General features: G+C 42.9%; 1 protein-coding gene across 1 annotated transcript in view; it reads right to left on the bottom strand.

Annotated features, from left to right (window-relative positions):
• The window catches only part of LOC139525448 (uncharacterized), a 59,108-nt gene extending 36,112 nt beyond the window's left edge, over positions 1-22,996 (bottom strand). The window contains exon 1 of the mRNA XM_071320788.1: positions 22,855-22,996. The gene's annotated coding sequence lies outside the window, so the exon portion shown is untranslated. The remainder of the gene's footprint in view (positions 1-22,854) is intronic.
• Positions 22,997-24,380: the final 1,384 nt, after the last annotated feature.

Raw genomic sequence — 24,380 nt, 5'->3', positions numbered from 1 at the left:
ATTGTATTTGACTGTAGCTGCAAACCTTCACCTATTAATCTAAGCTTAAATGATTGTTTGATGGAACTTTGGCCAACCTTTAATGATTTAACCGGAATTTTTCTCCGATTTAGAATGCACAAATACGCCGTCTCGACAGGTATAGAAAAAAGCCTTACTTATTATGGGCTGGATGAAGAGGATCGTGATGTTACCAGATTCTCTTATGCGTAGTAACCCGGATGACCCAAATAATCAACTAACCGCAAACAGATTCAAGTCAGTATAATTTGGAGCAACTTTCTCTCCGTTTATCCTAAATGCTGTTATACATAAACATTTGACTGCAATTCAACAGACTGGACAGCAATGTTAAAGAAATACTTGTATGTTGACAATATTATATCGAGCTTTAATTAACAAAGAGCTTTGTTAGACTTCTTCCATGCATCACGTTTAGTATTTGTAAATGATTTGTATGATGCGAGAGCATAAGAAATTGAACATTTATCAAAATCATCATGTAACCGAGAAGCTTAATCCTTATGGATCAATTTTGTTCGGTGGATGGTGGGAGAGATTGAGAGGAATAACGAAAAACTGCATTAAACGAGCACATATGGACAATAAAACACTCAACACGATAATGACTGAAGTAGAACGTTTACTCAGTGATCGCCCACTAACATACGTTTCATCGGATCAAACGCGGACGACGAACCCCTTACTCCGTCACATTTATTATATTGAAAACGGACCAAGACGCTACCGTATAACGGCCTTAAAGACTGTAGTTTACAACCAGGAACCAAAGACACTACGCATGAACCAGTAACTGGCTAGACAATCGAAGTTTCTTTCATTAATTCTTAAAAACTACATAAAAAGATGGAAGCAGGAATACATAAATTCGCTTAGGAAATATTACCGATACACAGATCGAAACACATAGAACATTAACGTCGGAAATATGTAGTTCAGATTCAGGACTATGTATCTAGAGTAAATTGGACTTTGGCGATCATTGACAAATTATTTTACGGCAAAGATGGACTTACACGATCAGCCATAATTCGAACAAAAACTGGTTTGATATCTAGACCAATCATCAAACTTGAATTCTTTGAAACTTGAAAATATAGCAGCTCAGAGTGATGAAAAGACGAAAATAAAAACATAGACTAACATGTGTTAAATATAAATCGTGAAAAGTAAAATGATAACGTGTGATTAGCATATGGACATTAAAATGAACTTAAACCGTGGGCTGTTAAATATTTTACATATAAACTTTAAAGTTTTACTAGTTATTTATTTTATTAGAACTTTAATAATTAATGTTGTGATCACTTTCATTTATTTTCAAGTAATTCATGTGCGGCCCAAGTATGTTAAGAGCAAAATCACAAACGCAACGTTCTCGCTGCCCATATTCATTGTAACATGTGTGACATGTTGACATTAGAGCTTGAATAGAAAGAATTATTCACACGAGTCATTATATCAGAGGGAGAGGTATCCATTGCCTCAAAAATGACAAAAATCTTTAATGCCCTAGACTCGTAAAACTTAGCCAGGAAAGGATAAGGTTGGTACCTTTATATATCACAAAGTCGAAATGAACTATTGCCAGCTGGCCAAACCAAGACATTTTCCACATGGGTCATGACACAAGAGGTATATGTAGTAGTTGTATAATGGCCCATAGTACTTATGTCCTAGACCCGTACGAGTTTGTCAGGAGGGGATAACAAGGGTTGTGGTATTCCGATTCATCACGAAGTCGAAAAAAACTATTGCCGGATGGCCAAATTAAGAAATTCTCCACGTGGGTCATTATATCAGAGGAAGAAATAGGAATTGCCTCTAAAATGACCCATACTACTATACCCTAGACCGTACGACCTAGTCAGCAAAGAGAAAGATGGGCACTTTTATATATCTCAAAGTCGAATTGAACTATTGACGACTTGTCAAACTAAAAGATTCTCCTCGTGGACCATGATACAGAGGTTAAGGTACTAATTACCTTTAAAATGACCAGCAAGTAAAAGTATGTTTGAATATTTTGATATACAAGAGTACTTCCCTTATCCTTTTCCTACCAATACGTACGGATCTATGATATACGATACATGGGCCTTTTTAGAGAAAACACCTATGCTAATCGTTTTGTTAGCCCACAAGGAGAAACTCTTAGTTTGGTCTTTGTGATATACAAGAGTACTTCCCTTTGCTGTTCAACAGGTACGGGTCTAGGACATAAGAACCATGGGTAATTTTCGAGGCAACATTATTCCATACATCTGATATGTTTGACAACGCAATCAGGGTTAGTGCTATGGCCCATCTTAAAGGCAATGGCTACCTCTACCTCTGCTAATATGGTCCACGTTTAGATTATCTTAGTCGGTCAGCTGGCAATATTTTATTTTGACTTCGTTGTACACCGGGATACTATATCCCCCTTTAAACCGTCTGCTGACAAATTTGCACAGGTCTAGGGCATGATTGTTATGGGCCATTTTAGAGGAAATGCCTACCTCTACCACTGGTATAATGGCCCACGTGGAGAATCTCATAGTTTGGCCAGCCGGCAATAATTCAGATCGAATTCGTTGTATACCGTGACACCATATCCCCCCTATTAACTCTTTACTGACAAAATCGTAGGGGTCTAGGGTATAAATGCTATGGGCCATTTTAAATGCAATAAGTACCTCTTCCTCTGGTATCATTGCCCACGTGGAGAATCTCTTCGTTTGGCCAGCCGGCAATAGTTCAGTTCGAATTCGCTGTATCCGGGATACCATATCCCCCCTTTGAACCCTCTACTGACAAACTCGTACGGGTCTAGGGTATAAGTGCTTTGGGTCATTTTAAAGGCAATAAGTACCTCTTCCTCTGGTATCATTGCCCACGTGGAGAATCTCTTCGTTTGGCCAGCCGGCAATAGTTCATTTTCGAATTTGTGATATACCAGGGTACCCCCCTTATCCTTTTCTGACTAACTCGTACGGGTCTAGGGCATAAGTGCTATGTGCCATTTTAGAGGCCATACCAACCTCTACCTCTGGTATAATGGTCGATGTGGAGAATCTCTTAGTTTGGCCAGCCGGCAATAGTTCAGTTCGAATTCGTTGTATCCGTGATACCATATCCCCCCTTTGAACCCTCTACTGACAAACTCGTACGGGTCTAGGGTATAAGTGCTTTGGGCCATTTTAAAGGCAATAAGTACCTCTTCCTCTGGTATCATTGCCCACGTGGAGAATCTCTTCGTTTGGCCGGCCGGCAATAGTTCATTTTCGAATTTGTGATATACCAGGGTACCCCCCCCCCCCCCTTATCCTTTTCTGACTAACTCGTACGGGTCTAGGGCATAAGTGCTATGGGCCATTTTAGAGGCAATACCAACCTCTACCTCTGGTATAATGGTCGATGTGGAGAATCTCTTTGTTTGGCCAGCCGGCAATAGTTCAGTTCGAATTCGTTGTATCCGGGATACCATATCCCCCCTTTTGAACCCTCTACTGACAAACTCGTACGGGTCTAGGGTATAAGTACTATAGGCCATTTTAAAAGCAATAAGTACCTCTTCTTCTGGTATCATTGCCCACGTGGATAATCTCTTCGTTTGGCCAGCCGGCAATAGTTCATTTTCGAATTTGTGATATACCAGGGTACCCCCCTTATCCTTTTCTGACTAACTCGTACGGGTCTAGGGCATAAGTGCTATGTGCCATTTTAGAGGCCATACCAACCTCTACCTCTGGTATAATGGTCGATGTGGAGAATCTCTTAGTTTGGCCAGCCGGCAATTGTTCAGTTCGAATTCGTTGTATCCGGGATACCATATCCCCCCTTTGAACCCTATACTGACAAACTCGTACGGGTCTAGGGTATAAGTGCTATGGGCCATTTCAAAGGCAATAAGTACCTCTTCCTCTGGTATCATTGCCCACGTGGAGAATCTCTTCGTTTAGCCAGCCGGCAATAGTTCATTTTCAAATTTGTGATATACCAGGGTACCCCCCCCCCCCCTTTATCCTTTTCTGACTAACTCGTACGGGTCTAGGGCATAAGTGCTATGGGCCATTTTAGAGGCAATACCAACCTCTACCTCTGGTATAATGGTCGATGTGGAGAATCTCTTAGTTTGGCCAGCCGGCAATAGTTCAGTTCGAATTCGTTGTATCCGGGATACCATATCCCCCTTTTGAAGCCTCTACTGACAAACTCGTACGGGTCTAGGGTATAAGTACTATAGGCCATTTTAAAGGCAATAAGTACCTCTTCCTCTGGTATCATTGCCCACGTGGAGATTCTCTTCGTTTGGCCAGCCGGCAATAGTTCATTTTCGAATTTGTGATATACCAGGGTACCCCCCTTATCCTTTTCTGACTAACTCGTACGGGTCTAGGGCATAAGTGCTATGGGCCATTTTAGAGGCCATACCAACCTCTACCTCTGGTATGATGGTCGATGTGGAGAATCTCTTAGTTTGGCCAGCCGGCAATAGTTCAGTTCGAATTCGTTGTATCCGGGATACCATATCCCCCTTTTGAACCCTCTACTGACAAACTCGTACGGGTCTAGGGTATAAGTACTATAGACCATTTTAAAGGCAATAAGTACCTCTTCCTCTGGTATCATTGCCCACGTGGAGAATCTCTTCGTTTGGCCAGCCGGCAATAGTTCATTTTCGAATTTGTGATATACCAGGGTACCCCCCTTATCCTTTTCTGACTAACTCGTACGGGTCTAGGGCATAAGTGCTATGTGCCATTTTAGAGGCCATACCAACCTCTACCTCTGGTATAATGGTCGATGTGGAGAATCTCTTAGTTTGGCCAGCCGGCAATAGTTCAGTTCGAATTCGTTGTATCCGTGATACCATATCCCCCCTTTGAACCCTCTACTGACAAACTCGTACGGGTCTAGGGTATAAGTGCTTTGGGCCATTTTAAAGGCAATAAGTACCTCTTCCTCTGGTATCATTGCCCACGTGGAGAATCTCTTCGTTTGGCCGGCCGGCAATAGTTCATTTTCGAATTTGTGATATACCAGGGTACCCCCCCCCCCCCCCTTATCCTTTTCTGACTAACTCGTACGGGTCTAGGGCATAAGTGCTATGGGCCATTTTAGAGGCAATACCAACCTCTACCTCTGGTATAATGGTCGATGTGGAGAATCTCTTTGTTTGGCCAGCCGGCAATAGTTCAGTTCGAATTCGTTGTATCCGGGATACCATATCCCCCCTTTTGAACCCTCTACTGACAAACTCGTACGGGTCTAGGGTATAAGTACTATAGGCCATTTTAAAAGCAATAAGTACCTCTTCTTCTGGTATCATTGCCCACGTGGATAATCTCTTCGTTTGGCCAGCCGGCAATAGTTCATTTTCGAATTTGTGGTATACCAGGGTACCCCCCTTATCCTTTTCTGACTAACTCGTACGGGTCTAGGGCATAAGTGCTATGGGCCATTTTAGAGGCCATACCAACCTCTACCTCTGGTATAATGGTCGATGTGGAGAATCTCTTAGTTTGGCCAGCCGGCAATAGTTCATTTTCGAATTTGTGATATACCAGGGTACCCCCCTTATCCTTTTCTGACTAACTCGTACGGGTCTAGGGCATAAGTGATATGGGCCATTTTAGAGGCCATACCAACCTCTACCTCTGGTATAATGGTCGATGTGGAGAATCTCTTAATTTGGCCAGCAGGCAATAGTTCAGTTCGAATTCGTTGTATCCGGGATACCATATCCCCCTTTTGAACCCTCTACTGACAAACTCGTACGGGTCTAGGGTATAAGTACTATAGGCCATTTTAAAGGCAATAAGTACCTCTTCCTCTGGTATCATTGCCCACGTGGAGAATCTCTTCGTTTGGCCAGCCGGCAATAGTTCATTTTCGAATTTGTGATATACCAGGGTACCCCCCTTATCCTTTTCTGACTAACTCGTACGGGTCTAGGGCATAAGTGCTATGTGCCATTTTAGAGGCCATACCAACCTCTACCTCTGGTATAATGGTCGATGTGGAGAATCTCTTAGTTTGGCCAGCCGGCAATAGTTCAGTTCGAATTCGTTGTATCCGGGATACCATATCCCCCCTTTGAACCCTATACTGACAAACTCGTACGGGTCTAGGGTATAAGTGCTATGAGCCATTTTAAAGGCAATAAGTACCTCTTCCTCTGGTATCATTGCCCACGTGGAGAATCTCTTCGTTTGGCCAGCCGGCAATAGTTCATTTTCGAATTTGTGATATACCAGGGTACCCCCCTTATCCTTTTCTGACTAACTCGTACGGGTCTAGGGCATAAGTGCTATGTGCCATTTTAGAGGCCATACCAACCTCTACCTCTGGTATAATGGTCGATGTGGAGAATCTCTTAGTTTGGCCAGCCGGCAATAGTTCAGTTCGAATTCGTTGTATCCGGGATACCATATCCCCCCTTTGAACCCTATACTGACAAACTCGTACGGGTCTAGGGTATAAGTGCTATGAGCCATTTTAAAGGCAATAAGTACCTCTTCCTCTGGTATCATTGCCCACGTGGAGAATCTCTTCGTTTGGCCAGCCGGCAATAGTTCATTTTCGAATTTGTGATATACCAGGGTACCCCCCCCCCCCTTATCCTTTTCTGACTAACTCGTACGGGTCTATGGCATAAGTGCTATGGGCCATTTTAGAGGCAATACCAACCTCTACCTCTGGTATAATGGTCGATGTGGAGAATCTCTTAGTTTGGCCAGCCGGCAATAGTTCAGTTCGAATTCGTTGTATCCGGGATACCATATCCCCCCTTTGAACCCTCTACTGACAAACTCGTACGGGTCTAGGGTATAAGTTCTATGGGCCATTTTAAAGGCAATAAGTACCTCTTCCTCTGGTATCATTGCCCACGTGGAGAATCTCTTCGTTTAGCCAGCCGGCAATAGTTCATTTTCGAATTTGTGATATACCAGGGTACCCCCCTTATCCTTTTCTGACTAACTCGTACGGGTCTAGGGCATAAGTGCTATGTGCCATTTTAGAGGCCATACCAACCTCTACCTCTGGTATAATGGTCGATGTGGAGAATCTCTTAGTTTGGCCAGCCGGCAATTGTTCAGTTCGAATTCGTTGTATCCGGGATACCATATCCCCCCTTTGAACCCTATACTGACAAACTCGTACGGGTCTAGGGTATAAGTGCTATGGGCCATTTCAAAGGCAATAAGTACCTCTTCCTCTGGTATCATTGCCCACGTGGAGAATCTCTTCGTTTAGCCAGCCGGCAATAGTTCATTTTCAAATTTGTGATATACCAGGGTACCCCCCCCCCCCCTTTATCCTTTTCTGACTAACTCGTACGGGTCTAGGGCATAAGTGCTATGGGCCATTTTAGAGGCAATACCAACCTCTACCTCTGGTATAATGGTCGATGTGGAGAATCTCTTAGTTTGGCCAGCCGGCAATAGTTCAGTTCGAATTCGTTGTATCCGGGATACCATATCCCCCTTTTGAAGCCTCTACTGACAAACTCGTACGGGTCTAGGGTATAAGTACTATAGGCCATTTTAAAGGCAATAAGTACCTCTTCCTCTGGTATCATTGCCCACGTGGAGATTCTCTTCGTTTGGCCAGCCGGCAATAGTTCATTTTCGAATTTGTGATATACCAGGGTACCCCCCTTATCCTTTTCTGACTAACTCGTACGGGTCTAGGGCATAAGTGCTATGGGCCATTTTAGAGGCCATACCAACCTCTACCTCTGGTATGATGGTCGATGTGGAGAATCTCTTAGTTTGGCCAGCCGGCAATAGTTCAGTTCGAATTCGTTGTATCCGGGATACCATATCCCCCTTTTGAACCCTCTACTGACAAACTCGTACGGGTCTAGGGTATAAGTACTATAGACCATTTTAAAGGCAATAAGTACCTCTTCCTCTGGTATCATTGCCCACGTGGAGAATCTCTTCGTTTGGCCAGCCGGCAATAGTTCATTTTCGAATTTGTGATATACCAGGGTACCCCCCTTATCCTTTTCTGACTAACTCGTACGGGTCTAGGGCATAAGTGCTATGTGCCATTTTAGAGGCCATACCAACCTCTACCTCTGGTATAATGGTCGATGTGGAGAATCTCTTAGTTTGGCCAGCCGGCAATAGTTCAGTTCGAATTCGTTGTATCCGTGATACCATATCCCCCCTTTGAACCCTCTACTGACAAACTCGTACGGGTCTAGGGTATAAGTGCTTTGGGCCATTTTAAAGGCAATAAGTACCTCTTCCTCTGGTATCATTGCCCACGTGGAGAATCTCTTCGTTTGGCCGGCCGGCAATAGTTCATTTTCGAATTTGTGATATACCAGGGTACCCCCCCCCCCCCTTATCCTTTTCTGACTAACTCGTACGGGTCTAGGGCATAAGTGCTATGGGCCATTTTAGAGGCAATACCAACCTCTACCTCTGGTATAATGGTCGATGTGGAGAATCTCTTTGTTTGGCCAGCCGGCAATAGTTCAGTTCGAATTCGTTGTATCCGGGATACCATATCCCCCCTTTTGAACCCTCTACTGACAAACTCGTACGGGTCTAGGGTATAAGTACTATAGGCCATTTTAAAAGCAATAAGTACCTCTTCTTCTGGTATCATTGCCCACGTGGATAATCTCTTCGTTTGGCCAGCCGGCAATAGTTCATTTTCGAATTTGTGGTATACCAGGGTACCCCCCTTATCCTTTTCTGACTAACTCGTACGGGTCTAGGGCATAAGTGCTATGGGCCATTTTAGAGGCCATACCAACCTCTACCTCTGGTATAATGGTCGATGTGGAGAATCTCTTAGTTTGGCCAGCCGGCAATAGTTCATTTTCGAATTTGTGATATACCAGGGTACCCCCCTTATCCTTTTCTGACTAACTCGTACGGGTCTAGGGCATAAGTGATATGGGCCATTTTAGAGGCCATACCAACCTCTACCTCTGGTATAATGGTCGATGTGGAGAATCTTTTAATTTGGCCAGCAGGCAATAGTTCAGTTCGAATTCGTTGTATCCGGGATACCATATCCCCCTTTTGAACCCTCTACTGACAAACTCGTACGGGTCTAGGGTATAAGTACTATAGGCCATTTTAAAGGCAATAAGTACCTCTTCCTCTGGTATCATTGCCCACGTGGAGAATCTCTTCGTTTGGCCAGCCGGCAATAGTTCATTTTCGAATTTGTGATATACCAGGGTACCCCCCTTATCCTTTTCTGACTAACTCGTACGGGTCTAGGGCATAAGTGCTATGTGCCATTTTAGAGGCCATACCAACCTCTACCTCTGGTATAATGGTCGATGTGGAGAATCTCTTAGTTTGGCCAGCCGGCAATAGTTCAGTTCGAATTCGTTGTATCCGGGATACCATATCCCCCCTTTGAACCCTATACTGACAAACTCGTACGGGTCTAGGGTATAAGTGCTATGAGCCATTTTAAAGGCAATAAGTACCTCTTCCTCTGGTATCATTGCCCACGTGGAGAATCTCTTCGTTTGGCCAGCCGGCAATAGTTCATTTTCGAATTTGTGATATACCAGGGTACCCCCCTTATCCTTTTCTGACTAACTCGTACGGGTCTAGGGCATAAGTGCTATGTGCCATTTTAGAGGCCATACCAACCTCTACCTCTGGTATAATGGTCGATGTGGAGAATCTCTTAGTTTGGCCAGCCGGCAATAGTTCAGTTCGAATTCGTTGTATCCGGGATACCATATCCCCCCTTTGAACCCTATACTGACAAACTCGTACGGGTCTAGGGTATAAGTGCTATGAGCCATTTTAAAGGCAATAAGTACCTCTTCCTCTGGTATCATTGCCCACGTGGAGAATCTCTTCGTTTGGCCAGCCGGCAATAGTTCATTTTCGAATTTGTGATATACCAGGGTACCCCCCCCCCCCCTTATCCTTTTCTGACTAACTCGTACGGGTCTAGGGCATAAGTGCTATGGGCCATTTTAGAGGCAATACCAACCTCTACCTCTGGTATAATGGTCGATGTGGAGAATCTCTTAGTTTGGCCAGCCGGCAATAGTTCAGTTCGAATTTGTTGTATCCGGGATACCATATCCCCCCTTTGAACCCTCTACTGACAAACTCGTACGGGTCTAGGGTATAAGTTCTATGGGCCATTTTAAAGGCAATAAGTACCTCTTCCTCTGGTATCATTGCCCACGTGGAGAATCTCTTCGTTTAGCCAGCCGGCAATAGTTCATTTTCGAATTTGTGATATACCAGGGTACCCCCCTTATCCTTTTCTGACTAACTCGTACGGGTCTAGGGCATAAGTGCTATGTGCCATTTTAGAGGCCATACCAACCTCTACCTCTGGTATAATGGTCGATGTGGAGAATCTCTTAGTTTGGCCAGCCGGCAATTGTTCAGTTCGAATTCGTTGTATCCGGGATACCATATCCCCCCTTTGAACCCTATACTGACAAACTCGTACGGGTCTAGGGTATAAGTGCTATGGGCCATTTCAAAGGCAATAAGTACCTCTTCCTCTGGTATCATTGCCCACGTGGAGAATCTCTTCGTTTAGCCAGCCGGCAATAGTTCATTTTCAAATTTGTGATATACCAGGGTACCCCCCCCCCCCTTTATCCTTTTCTGACTAACTCGTACGGGTCTAGGGCATAAGTGCTATGGGCCATTTTAGAGGCAATACCAACCTCTACCTCTGGTATAATGGTCGATGTGGAGAATCTCTTAGTTTGGCCAGCCGGCAATAGTTCAGTTCGAATTCGTTGTATCCGGGATACCATATCCCCCTTTTGAAGCCTCTACTGACAAACTCGTACGGGTCTAGGGTATAAGTACTATAGGCCATTTTAAAGGCAATAAGTACCTCTTCCTCTGGTATCATTGCCCACGTGGAGATTCTCTTCGTTTGGCCAGCCGGCAATAGTTCATTTTCGAATTTGTGATATACCAGGGTACCCCCCTTATCCTTTTCTGACTAACTCGTACGGGTCTAGGGCATAAGTGCTATGGGCCATTTTAGAGGCCATACCAACCTCTACCTCTGGTATGATGGTCGATGTGGAGAATCTCTTAGTTTGGCCAGCCGGCAATAGTTCAGTTCGAATTCGTTGTATCCGGGATACCATATCCCCCTTTTGAACCCTCTACTGACAAACTCGTACGGGTCTAGGGTATAAGAACTATAGACCATTTTAAAGGCAATAAGTACCTCTTCCTCTGGTATCATTGCCCACGTGGAGAATCTCTTCGTTTGGCCAGCCGGCAATAGTTCATTTTCGAATTTGTGATATACCAGGGTACCCCCCTTATCCTTTTCTGACTAACTCGTACGGGTCTAGGGCATAAGTGCTATGTGCCATTTTAGAGGCCATACCAACCTCTACCTCTGGTATAATGGTCGATGTGGAGAATCTCTTAGTTTGGCCAGCCGGCAATAGTTCAGTTCGAATTCGTTGTATCCGTGATACCATATCCCCCCTTTGAACCCTCTACTGACAAACTCGTACGGGTCTAGGGTATAAGTGCTTTGGGCCATTTTAAAGGCAATAAGTACCTCTTCCTCTGGTATCATTGCCCACGTGGAGAATCTCTTCGTTTGGCCGGCCGGCAATAGTTCATTTTCGAATTTGTGATATACCAGGGTACCCCCCCCCCTTATCCTTTTCTGACTAACTCGTACGGGTCTAGGGCATAAGTGCTATGGGCCATTTTAGAGGCAATACCAACCTCTACCTCTGGTATAATGGTCGATGTGGAGAATCTCTTTGTTTGGCCAGCCGGCAATAGTTCAGTTCGAATTCGTTGTATCCGGGATACCATATCCCCCCTTTTGAACCCTCTACTGACAAACTCGTACGGGTCTAGGGTATAAGTACTATAGGCCATTTTAAAAGCAATAAGTACCTCTTCTTCTGGTATCATTGCCCACGTGGATAATCTCTTCGTTTGGCCAGCCGGCAATAGTTCATTTTCGAATTTGTGGTATACCAGGGTACCCCCCTTATCCTTTTCTGACTAACTCGTACGGGTCTAGGGCATAAGTGCTATGGGCCATTTTAGAGGCCATACCAACCTCTACCTCTGGTATAATGGTCGATGTGGAGAATCTCTTAGTTTGGCCAGCCGGCAATAGTTCATTTTCGAATTTGTGATATACCAGGGTACCCCCCTTATCCTTTTCTGACTAACTCGTACGGGTCTAGGGCATAAGTGATATGGGCCATTTTAGAGGCCATACCAACCTCTACCTCTGGTATAATGGTCGATGTGGAGAATCTCTTAATTTGGCCAGCAGGCAATAGTTCAGTTCGAATTCGTTGTATCCGGGATACCATATCCCCCTTTTGAACCCTCTACTGACAAACTCGTACGGGTCTAGGGTATAAGTACTATAGGCCATTTTAAAGGCAATAAGTACCTCTTCCTCTGGTATCATTGCCCACGTGGAGAATCTCTTCGTTTGGCCAGCCGGCAATAGTTCATTTTCGAATTTGTGATATACCAGGGTACCCCCCTTATCCTTTTCTGACTAACTCGTACGGGTCTAGGGCATAAGTGCTATGTGCCATTTTAGAGGCCATACCAACCTCTACCTCTGGTATAATGGTCGATGTGGAGAATCTCTTAGTTTGGCCAGCCGGCAATAGTTCAGTTCGAATTCGTTGTATCCGGGATACCATATCCCCCCTTTGAACCCTATACTGACAAACTCGTACGGGTCTAGGGTATAAGTGCTATGAGCCATTTTAAAGGCAATAAGTACCTCTTCCTCTGGTATCATTGCCCACGTGGAGAATCTCTTCGTTTGGCCAGCCGGCAATAGTTCATTTTCGAATTTGTGATATACCAGGGTACCCCCCTTATCCTTTTCTGACTAACTCGTACGGGTCTAGGGCATAAGTGCTATGTGCCATTTTAGAGGCCATACCAACCTCTACCTCTGGTATAATGGTCGATGTGGAGAATCTCTTAGTTTGGCCAGCCGGCAATAGTTCAGTTCGAATTCGTTGTATCCGGGATACCATATCCCCCCTTTGAACCCTATACTGACAAACTCGTACGGGTCTAGGGTATAAGTGCTATGAGCCATTTTAAAGGCAATAAGTACCTCTTCCTCTGGTATCATTGCCCACGTGGAGAATCTCTTCGTTTGGCCAGCCGGCAATAGTTCATTTTCGAATTTGTGATATACCAGGGTACCCCCCCCCCCCTTATCCTTTTCTGACTAACTCGTACGGGTCTAGGGCATAAGTGCTATGGGCCATTTTAGAGGCAATACCAACCTCTACCTCTGGTATAATGGTCGATGTGGAGAATCTCTTAGTTTGGCCAGCCGGCAATAGTTCAGTTCGAATTCGTTGTATCCGGGATACCATATCCCCCCTTTGAACCCTCTACTGACAAACTCGTACGGGTCTAGGGTATAAGTTCTATGGGCCATTTTAAAGGCAATAAGTACCTCTTCCTCTGGTATCATTGCCCACGTGGAGAATCTCTTCGTTTAGCCAGCCGGCAATAGTTCATTTTCGAATTTGTGATATACCAGGGTACCCCCCTTATCCTTTTCTGACTAACTCGTACGGGTCTAGGGCATAAGTGCTATGTGCCATTTTAGAGGCCATACCAACCTCTACCTCTGGTATAATGGTCGATGTGGAGAATCTCTTAGTTTGGCCAGCCGGCAATTGTTCAGTTCGAATTCGTTGTATCCGGGATACCATATCCCCCCTTTGAACCCTATACTGACAAACTCGTACGGGTCTAGGGTATAAGTGCTATGGGCCATTTCAAAGGCAATAAGTACCTCTTCCTCTGGTATCATTGCCCACGTGGAGAATCTCTTCGTTTAGCCAGCCGGCAATAGTTCATTTTCAAATTTGTGATATACCAGGGTACCCCCCCCCCCTTTATCCTTTTCTGACTAACTCGTACGGGTCTAGGGCATAAGTGCTATGGGCCATTTTAGAGGCAATACCAACCTCTACCTCTGGTATAATGGTCGATGTGGAGAATCTCTTAGTTTGGCCAGCCGGCAATAGTTCAGTTCGAATTCGTTGTATCCGGGATACCATATCCCCCTTTTGAAGCCTCTACTGACAAACTCGTACGGGTCTAGGGTATAAGTACTATAGGCCATTTTAAAGGCAATAAGTACCTCTTCCTCTGGTATCATTGCCCACGTGGAGATTCTCTTCGTTTGGCCAGCCGGCAATAGTTCATTTTCGAATTTGTGATATACCAGGGTACCCCCCTTATCCTTTTCTGACTAACTCGTACGGGTCTAGGGCATAAGTGCTATGGGCCATTTTAGAGGCCATACCAACCTCTACCTCTGGTATGATGGTCGATGTGGAGAATCTCTTAGTTTGGCCAGCCGGCAATAGTTCAGTTCGAATTCGTTGTATCCGGGATACCATATCCCCCTTTTGAACCCTCTACTGACAAACTCGTACGGGTCTAGGGTATAAGTACTATAGACCATTTTAAAGGCAATAAGTACCTCTTCCTCTGGTATCATTGCCCACGTGGAGAATCTCTTCGTTTGGCCAGCCGGCAATAGTTCATTTTCGAATTTGTGATATACCAGGGTACCCCCCTTATCCTTTTCTGACTAACTCGTACGGGTCTAGGGCATAAGTGCTATGTGCCATTTTAGAGGCCATACCAACCTCTACCTCTGGTATAATGGTCGATGTGGAGAATCTCTTAGTTTGGCCAGCCGGCAATAGTTCAGTTCGAATTCGTTGTATCCGTGATACCATATCCCCCCTTTGAACCCTCTACTGACAAACTCGTACGGGTCTAGGGTATAAGTGCTTTGGGCCATTTTAAAGGCAATAAGTACCTCTTCCTCTGGTATCATTGCCCACGTGGAGAATCTCTTCGTTTGGCCGGCCGGCAATAGTTCATTTTCGAATTTGTGATATACCAGGGTACCCCCCCCCCCCCCCCCTTATCCTTTTCTGACTAACTCGTACGGGTCTAGGGCATAAGTGCTATGTGCCATTTTAGAGGCCATACCAACCTCTACCTCTGGTATAATGGTCGATGTGGAGAATCTCTTTGTTTGGCCAGCCGGCAATAGTTCAGTTCGAATTCGTTGTATCCGGGATACCATATCCCCCCTTTTGAACCCTCTACTGACAAACTCGTACGGGTCTAGGGTATAAGTACTATAGGCCATTTTAAAAGCAATAAGTACCTCTTCTTCTGGTATCATTGCCCACGTGGATAATCTCTTCGTTTGGCCAGCCGGCAATAGTTCATTTTCGAATTTGTGGTATACCAGGGTACCCCCCTTATCCTTTTCTGACTAACTCGTACGGGTCTAGGGCATAAGTGCTATGGGCCATTTTAGAGGCCATACCAACCTCTACCTCTGGTATAATGGTCGATGTGGAGAATCTCTTAGTTTGGCCAGCCGGCAATAGTTCATTTTCGAATTTGTGATATACCAGGGTACCCCCCTTATCCTTTTCTGACTAACTCGTACGGGTCTAGGGCATAAGTGATATGGGCCATTTTAGAGGCCATACCAACCTCTACCTCTGGTATAATGGTCGATGTGGAGAATCTCTTAATTTGGCCAGCAGGCAATAGTTCAGTTCGAATTCGTTGTATCCGGGATACCATATCCCCCTTTTGAACCCTCTACTGACAAACTCGTACGGGTCTAGGGTATAAGTACTATAGGCCATTTTAAAGGCAATAAGTACCTCTTCCTCTGGTATCATTGCCCACGTGGAGAATCTCTTCGTTTGGCCAGCCGGCAATAGTTCATTTTCGAATTTGTGATATACCAGGGTACCCCCCTTATCCTTTTCTGACTAACTCGTACGGGTCTAGGGCATAAGTGCTATGTGCCATTTTAGAGGCCATACCAACCTCTACCTCTGGTATAATGGTCGATGTGGAGAATCTCTTAGTTTGGCCAGCCGGCAATAGTTCAGTTCGAATTCGTTGTATCCGGGATACCATATCCCCCCTTTGAACCCTATACTGACAAACTCGTACGGGTCTAGGGTATAAGTGCTATGAGCCATTTTAAAGGCAATAAGTACCTCTTCCTCTGGTATCATTGCCCACGTGGAGAATCTCTTCGTTTGGCCAGCCGGCAATAGTTCATTTTCGAATTTGTGATATACCAGGGTACCCCCCTTATCCTTTTCTGACTAACTCGTACGGGTCTAGGGCATAAGTGCTATGTGCCATTTTAGAGGCCATACCAACCTCTACCTCTGGTATAATGGTCGATGTGGAGAATCTCTTAGTTTGGCCAGCCGGCAATAGTTCAGTTCGAATTCGTTGTATCCGGGATACCATATCCCCCCTTTGAACCCTATACTGACAAACTCGTACGGGTCTAGGGTATAAGTGCTATGAGCCATTTTAAAGGCAATAAGTACCTCTTCCTCTGGTATCATTGCCCACGTGGAGAATCTCTTCGTTTGGCCAGCCGGCAATAGTTCATTTTCGAATTTGTGATATACCAGGGTACCCCCCCCCCCCCTTATCCTTTTCTGACTAACTCGTACGGGTCTAGGGCATAAGTGCTATGGGCCATTTTAGAGGCAATACCAACCTCTACCTCTGGTATAATGGTCGATGTGGAGAATCTCTTAGTTTGGCCAGCCGGCAATAGTTCAGTTCGAATTCGTTGTATCCGGGATACCATATCCCCCCTTTGAACCCTCTACTGACAAACTCGTACGGGTCTAGGGTATAAGTTCTATGGGCCATTTTAAAGGCAATAAGTACCTCTTCCTCTGGTATCATTGCCCACGTGGAGAATCTCTTCGTTTAGCCAGCCGGCAATAGTTCATTTTCGAATTTGTGATATACCAGGGTACCCCCCTTATCCTTTTCTGACTAACTCGTACGGGTCTAGGGCATAAGTGCTATGTGCCATTTTAGAGGCCATACCAACCTCTACCTCTGGTATAATGGTCGATGTGGAGAATCTCTTAGTTTGGCCAGCCGGCAATTGTTCAGTTCGAATTCGTTGTATCCGGGATACCATATCCCCCCTTTGAACCCTATACTGACAAACTCGTACGGGTCTAGGGTATAAGTGCTATGGGCCATTTCAAAGGCAATAAGTACCTCTTCCTCTGGTATCATTGCCCACGTGGAGAATCTCTTCGTTTAGCCAGCCGGCAATAGTTCATTTTCAAATTTGTGATATGCCAGGGTACCCCCCCCCCCTTTATCCTTTTCTGACTAACTCGTACGGGTCTAGGGCATAAGTGCTATGGGCCATTTTAGAGGCAATACCAACCTCTACCTCTGGTATAATGGTCGATGTGGAGAATCTCTTAGTTTGGCCAGCCGGCAATAGTTCAGTTCGAATTCGTTGTATCCGGGATACCATATCCCCCTTTTGAAGCCTCTACTGACAAACTCGTACGGGTCTAGGGTATAAGTACTATAGGCCATTTTAAAGGCAATAAGTACCTCTTCCTCTGGTATCATTGCCCACGTGGAGATTCTCTTCGTTTGGCCAGCCGGCAATAGTTCATTTTCGAATTTGTGATATACCAGGGTACCCCCCTTATCCTTTTCTGACTAACTCGTACGGGTCTAGGGCATAAGTGCTATGGGCCATTTTAGAGGCCATACCAACCTCTACCTCTGGTATGATGGTCGATGTGGAGAATCTCTTAGTTTGGCCAGCCGGCAATAGTTCAGTTCGAATTCGTTGTATCCGGGATACCATATCCCCCTTTTGAACCCTCTACTGACAAACTCGTACGGGTCTAGGGTATAAGTACTATAGACCATTTTAAAGGCAATAAGTACCTCTTCCTCTGGTATCATTGCCCACGTGGAGAATCTCTTCGTTTGGCCAGCCGGCAATAGTTCATTTTCGAATTTGTGATATACCAGGGTACCCCCCTTATCCTTTTCTGACTAACTCGTACGGGTCTAGGGCATAAGTGCTATGTGCCATTTTAGAGGCCATACCAACCTCTACCTCTGGTATAATGGTCGATGTGGAGAATCTCTTAGTTTGGCCAGCCGGCAATAGTTCAGTTCGAATTCGTTGTATCCGTGATACCATATCCCCCCTTTGAACCCTCTACTGACAAACTCGTACGGGTCTAGGGTATAAGTGCTTTGGGCCATTTTAAAGGCAATAAGTACCTCTTCCTCTGGTATCATTGCCCACGTGGAGAATCTCTTCGTTTGGCCGGCCGGCAATAGTTCATTTTCGAATTTGTGATATACCAGGGTACCCCCCCCCCCTTATCCTTTTCTGACTAACTCGTACGGGTCTAGGGCATAAGTGCTATGGGCCATTTTAGAGGCAATACCAACCTCTACCTCTGGTATAATGGTCGATGTGGAGAATCTCTTTGTTTGGCCAGCCGGCAATAGTTCAGTTCGAATTCGTTGTATCCGGGATACCATATCCCCCCTTTTGAACCCTCTACTGACAAACTCGTACGGGTCTAGGGTATAAGTACTATAGGCCATTTTAAAAGCAATAAGTACCTCTTCTTCTGGTATCATTGCCCACGTGGATAATCTCTTCGTTTGGCCAGCCGGCAATAGTTCATTTTCGAATTTGTGGTATACCAGGGTACCCCCCTTATCCTTTTCTGACTAACTCGTACGGGTCTAGGGCATAAGTGCTATGGGCCATTTTAGAGGCCATACCAACCTCTACCTCTGGTATAATGGTCGATGTGGAGAATCTCTTAGTTTGGCCAGCCGGCAATAGTTCATTTTCGAATTTGTGATATACCAGGGTACCCCCCTTATCCTTTTCTGACTAACTCGTACGGGTCTAGGGCATAAGTGATATGGGCCATTTTAGAGGCCATACCAACCTCTACCTCTGGTATAATGGTCGATGTGGAGAATCTCTTAATTTGGCCAGCAGGCAATAGTTCAGTTCGAATTCGTTGTATCCGGGATACCATATCCCCCTTTTGAACCCTCTACTGACAAACTCGTACGGGTCTAGGGTATAAGTACTATAGGCCATTTTAAAGGCAATAAGTACCTCTTCCTCTGGTATCATTGCCCACGTGGAGAATCTCTTCGTTTGGCCAGCCGGCAATAGTTCATTTTCGAATTTGTGATATACCAGGGTACCCCCCTTATCCTTTTCTGACTAACTCGTACGGGTCTAGGGCATAAGTGCTATGTGCCATTTTAGAGGCCATACCAACCTCTACCTCTGGTATAATGGTCGATGTGGAGAATCTCTTAGTTTGGCCAGCCGGCAATAGTTCAGTTCGAATTCGTTGTATCCGGGATACCATATCCCCCCTTTGAACCCTATACTGACAAACTCGTACGGGTCTAGGGTATAAGTGCTATGAGCCATTTTAAAGGCAATAAGTACCTCTTCCTCTGGTATCATTGCCCACGTGGAGAATCTCTTCGTTTGGCCAGCCGGCAATAGTTCATTTTCGAATTTGTGATATACCAGGGTACCCCCCTTATCCTTTTCTGACTAACTCGTACGGGTCTAGGGCATAAGTGCTATGTGCCATTTTAGAGGCCATACCAACCTCTACCTCTGGTATAATGGTCGATGTGGAGAATCTCTTAGTTTGGCCAGCCGGCAATAGTTCAGTTCGAATTCGTTGTATCCGGGATACCATATCCCCCCTTTGAACCCTATACTGACAAACTCGTACGGGTCTAGGGTATAAGTGCTATGAGCCATTTTAAAGGCAATAAGTACCTCTTCCTCTGGTATCATTGCCCACGTGGAGAATCTCTTCGTTTGGCCAGCCGGCAATAGTTCATTTTCGAATTTGTGATATACCAGGGTACCCCCCCCCCCTTATCCTTTTCTGACTAACTCGTACGGGTCTAGGGCATAAGTGCTATGGGCCATTTTAGAGGCAATACCAACCTCTACCTCTGGTATAATGGTCGATGTGGAGAATCTCTTAGTTTGGCCAGCCGGCAATAGTTCAGTTCGAATTCGTTGTATCCGGGATACCATATCCCCCCTTTGAACCCTCTACTGACAAACTCGTACGGGTCTAGGGTATAAGTTCTATGGGCCATTTTAAAGGCAATAAGTACCTCTTCCTCTGGTATCATTGCCCACGTGGAGAATCTCTTCGTTTAGCCAGCCGGCAATAGTTCATTTTCGAATTTGTGATATACCAGGGTACCCCCCTTATCCTTTTCTGACTAACTCGTACGGGTCTAGGGCATAAGTGCTATGGACCATTTTAGAGGCAATTAAATGGACTGGTAATGTTGAGATTAAAGACTCTTATTGATCTCCGTAATTTTGAAGAATTATTTCATTGAAATAGTAATTGACAGTTTCTATTTTTCTGTTTATTATATTCCTTCAATAAACTATGTTTCTTGTTTTTCTGATCTTTTTAATTGTGTGATACTATCGTATGTATTGTATATTTTAGTTTTAGAATTGGACTATATTTGTAGACAACGAACAGATTATGGAATGCCCATATGACAATTAATTCCATTTAATTACCCTATATTTAATCATCTTGTTTTAATTACTATAGTTTACATTGATTCAATAATAACAACATTTTAATGTTCATAATTGTTTTGTGTTGTGTGAGGCAATGCAATTAAACTTTTCATTTACTTTCATTTTAAATGACGCGGACCTTGCAGAAGACACCTATTGGCTTACTATTTCCTAATTACTTTATATTGCTATAAATAGCATAACCATAATGGATATTAACAGCAAAAGTTATTTTATTGTCACAATCTAATAACTACCCAAAACATTTCATCGAACGCGGTTTTGATCTCATGAATATTATTGACGGCTAGCCTCCTGAATATTAACGCCGGCTAGATTCACACTAGTGACAAATTGACATACATATATACAATAAGTAGGTTTTGGATAGGGTTCGACCGGCATGAAGGGCTGAAAATTTGGACTGCCATTATGAAGGTTAGGGAAAGTGACAGAAATTTAGCCTTGCAAGAGGCCACCTACCGAACCCAAAGAGTTGTTACAAGGGTTATAATGTGCAGATAGCATTATACTGCACATGTCTTAACATGAGGCATCGGATTTTTAAACGTCTCCGTACTGATTGGACATGGCAGCGAATTTATACACCACACACAATCAAACAGACGCCCAACTTCGGCAGGGGTTTTCATGTCGGCCAAAAGGAGACCAAGAGTAAATTTATTTTATTTTTTCGTTCATTTTTTTTTTACGTAAATAAGGCCGTTAGTTTTCTCGTTTGAATTGTTTTACATTGTCCAATTGGGGCCTATTATAGCTGACTATGCGGTATGGGCTTTGCTCATTGTTGAAGGCCGTACAGTGACCTATAGTTGTTAATGTCTGTGTCATTTTGGTCTTTTGTGGATAGTTGTCTCATTGGCAATCATACCACATCTTCTTTTTTTATATTATTTCGATTCCATGTATGATCACCATAGTGTCTTCTTTTTGTTATAACTTTGGGCATATACCTGTAGGAAATATTGATGTGGACATCATTCTGAGGTATCAAACATAATTATGGTCAGATAATAAGTTTCCGTACATCATATGAATTCGAGCTATAGTGCTTTTTCAATGGAAATTTTCATCCGTTCCCAGTAGTTCTATATTTCATTATTTTTTTTTAATTTAAGTTTATTCCATTAATCGAGAAAAATCTTTGTTGATCTGTATAATTCTTCACTGAGATTCAAAAATTGCATTTAATTATGGTTCCAGGGAGTTAAAAATGTTACAATTTATAGTGAACTTTTTTTTTTAATTTTCCGTGTTTAATGCTCTCGAGTTGGCTTCAGACTGTTTCGATTATAGCACGGCCACTGATGAGTCTTATGTCTATCTCTCATGAGGTTTTTTTTTACCCCAAATTGTAGATTCAGTTTCGCTACTCAATGCAATGAAATATGGTTTAATCTTCATGTTTACATTGCTAGTCAAGGGTTGCGATCTGAGGTTACGATCCACTCCCCTCCTCTCCCTAGCCAAGATTGCATGTTTATAAAATTATGAAATATTTAAAGTTATTTAAAGATATATGTAGATTAAAAAATCTATTATGTTATAAAATTTAGTATTCTGTCAAAATTAGATTTCATCTTCTAATTTAAAACGTATATTTTCATTATGCAATATGCTGGCCTTTGCCAATAACTGTATCGTGTTCAAATCTATAAAAAAAAACCTGTAACAAGCACTTCATAAATTTCATGTGCCCGAAGCACTTTACAGTTTAATTTGCGATAGTTTACCTGTCCACGAAAAGTGACTCAAGAATGTTAAAAAATATGTTACAAAACATTGTAAGATGATATGTTTGTTTACTATATGCACCAGAATATTAACAGAGAGTCAGTTTTATAAGTAGATATCGAACTATTACTTATGATTTGTTCAATCTGCCATAATTGTGTTCAATAACACGATCATAAGATCATACACGATTAGTATCACATGTCGAACTAAACATTTTCATGACTTATGTGCATTTTTTTTCTAAAAATCGATCCATGCACTAACTACAGCTGTCAACACACGCATTACTACAGCTGTCAACACGCATTACTACAGCTGTCAACACACGCATTACTACAGCTGTTAACACACGCATTAATTTACACAAAAATCTATTGACTCAAATGTTGCATTCTATTACCTTTTTAAAACTTAAATAAAATAAATTTAAATTCATGCTGTGAGGTATGGTTATAACTTTAATGACTGAAAAATCAAAACAAAGTAACTAATTAAAAAATATCATTATATATGTGATTAAAACTACAAATCAGGATGACATTTATTAACAAAGAACTTAACAGACTTATAATAGATCATAATAATTTTTCAAAATGTAGATAATATGGCACTTACCGAGTAAAGATCAGTGAAACGTACGGTAGAAGACAAATTATTGATCCTCCGATATAAAGCCGGATGCAAATATTAGAACATGCGTATGCACAACCATAAGAACTAAATATAGGTTATGAATTGCGTAACGCACCTAGACAACAATATTGGGGGGTAAAACATACAAACAAGTTATTTTCTATACCGTTTCAATAGCAGACAAGAAAGGAATTTCATCTATTATAAAAATACATGGATCTTGATCCTCGATAATTATGCATCAGATTCATGAATAATCGCAATTAATATAGAATAATCTTTGGTTTCTTATAGTTAACCCTTGATCAGGGCCCGTGGAAAGGATTGTTAGTAAATACCTGAAACCCGGAAAACATTATACTTTTTACATTACTTGATAAACCACGGTTGATGTCATAGAAAACAGGTCAACTCTGAACATGCAACTAACATAATCAAGTGCATATAGAGAGGAAATATATAGGACAATAAGACAATAAAGGGCAAAACAGATTCGTTTTAATGCTGTGCCTATCTTAAATACAAAATAATTAACGCAATCATATGACAAAGATACAAAAAACTAGAGGCTCTCAAGAGCCTGTGTCACTCACCTTGGTATGTGTGCATATTAAACAATGGACACAGATAAATACATGACAAAATTGTGTTTTGGTGATGTTGATGTGTTTGTAGATCATACTTTACTGTACATTCTTGTTGCTACAATTATCTCTATCTATAATGAACTTGGCCCAGAAATTACAGTGGAAAATAATTTGTAAAAATTTTCAAAAATTTACGAAAATGGTTAAAAATTGACTATAAAGGGCAATAACTCCTGAAGGGGTCAACTGACATTTTTTTGTCATATCGACTTAGTAGTTTCAGAGGAGAAGATTTTTGTAAATGTTAACGACGACGGACGACGACGGACGCCGGACGCCAAGTGATGAGAAAAGCTCACTTTGCCCTTCGGGCCAGGTGTGTAAAAAGAAACGAACAGTGTGGAACAGGTAAACCTAGAACGTTTTACCGAGATATTGTGCCATTTGAACACAGGCACTTGTCTCAGAAAAATGCCTGTGCATTTGAAGAATATAAGATCTACACACTGCATGATGAACGTTATATATAGTTTGCCACCTTTACACACATATCGCCAATTCTTTCAAACGAGATGGGCCCATTTTATACACATTTATCTAATAAAGAGTATTTTACTGTTTTATTAATATTTCTATATTATTTGCTATTTTTCTGCCATTGTTTGTTCCATGGTCTATTGCACTGAAAATTATCGTTCTATTGCACCTGTGAATCAATCAAATCAAATCAAATAATTTTATTGGTGTAAATTCCTATTTAAGAATTGAATGATTCTTTTTGTAAATTTATTGGGGTGTAAAAGCGTTGACCGAAGTACATTTTGTATGAAAGCGCTTCATTCTAAAAATGTACGCACGGTCAACGCTTTTATAGCCCTATAAAGTTACAAAAAGAAGCATTCAATACTTATAATTACATTT

This window comes from Mytilus edulis, chromosome 5 (genome assembly GCF_963676685.1).
Source record: "Mytilus edulis chromosome 5, xbMytEdul2.2, whole genome shotgun sequence".
Lineage (NCBI taxonomy): Eukaryota > Metazoa > Mollusca > Bivalvia > Mytilida > Mytilidae > Mytilus > Mytilus edulis.
The sequence above is the reverse complement of the archived record's forward strand: the minus strand, read 5'-3'. Positions and strand labels throughout refer to the sequence as shown.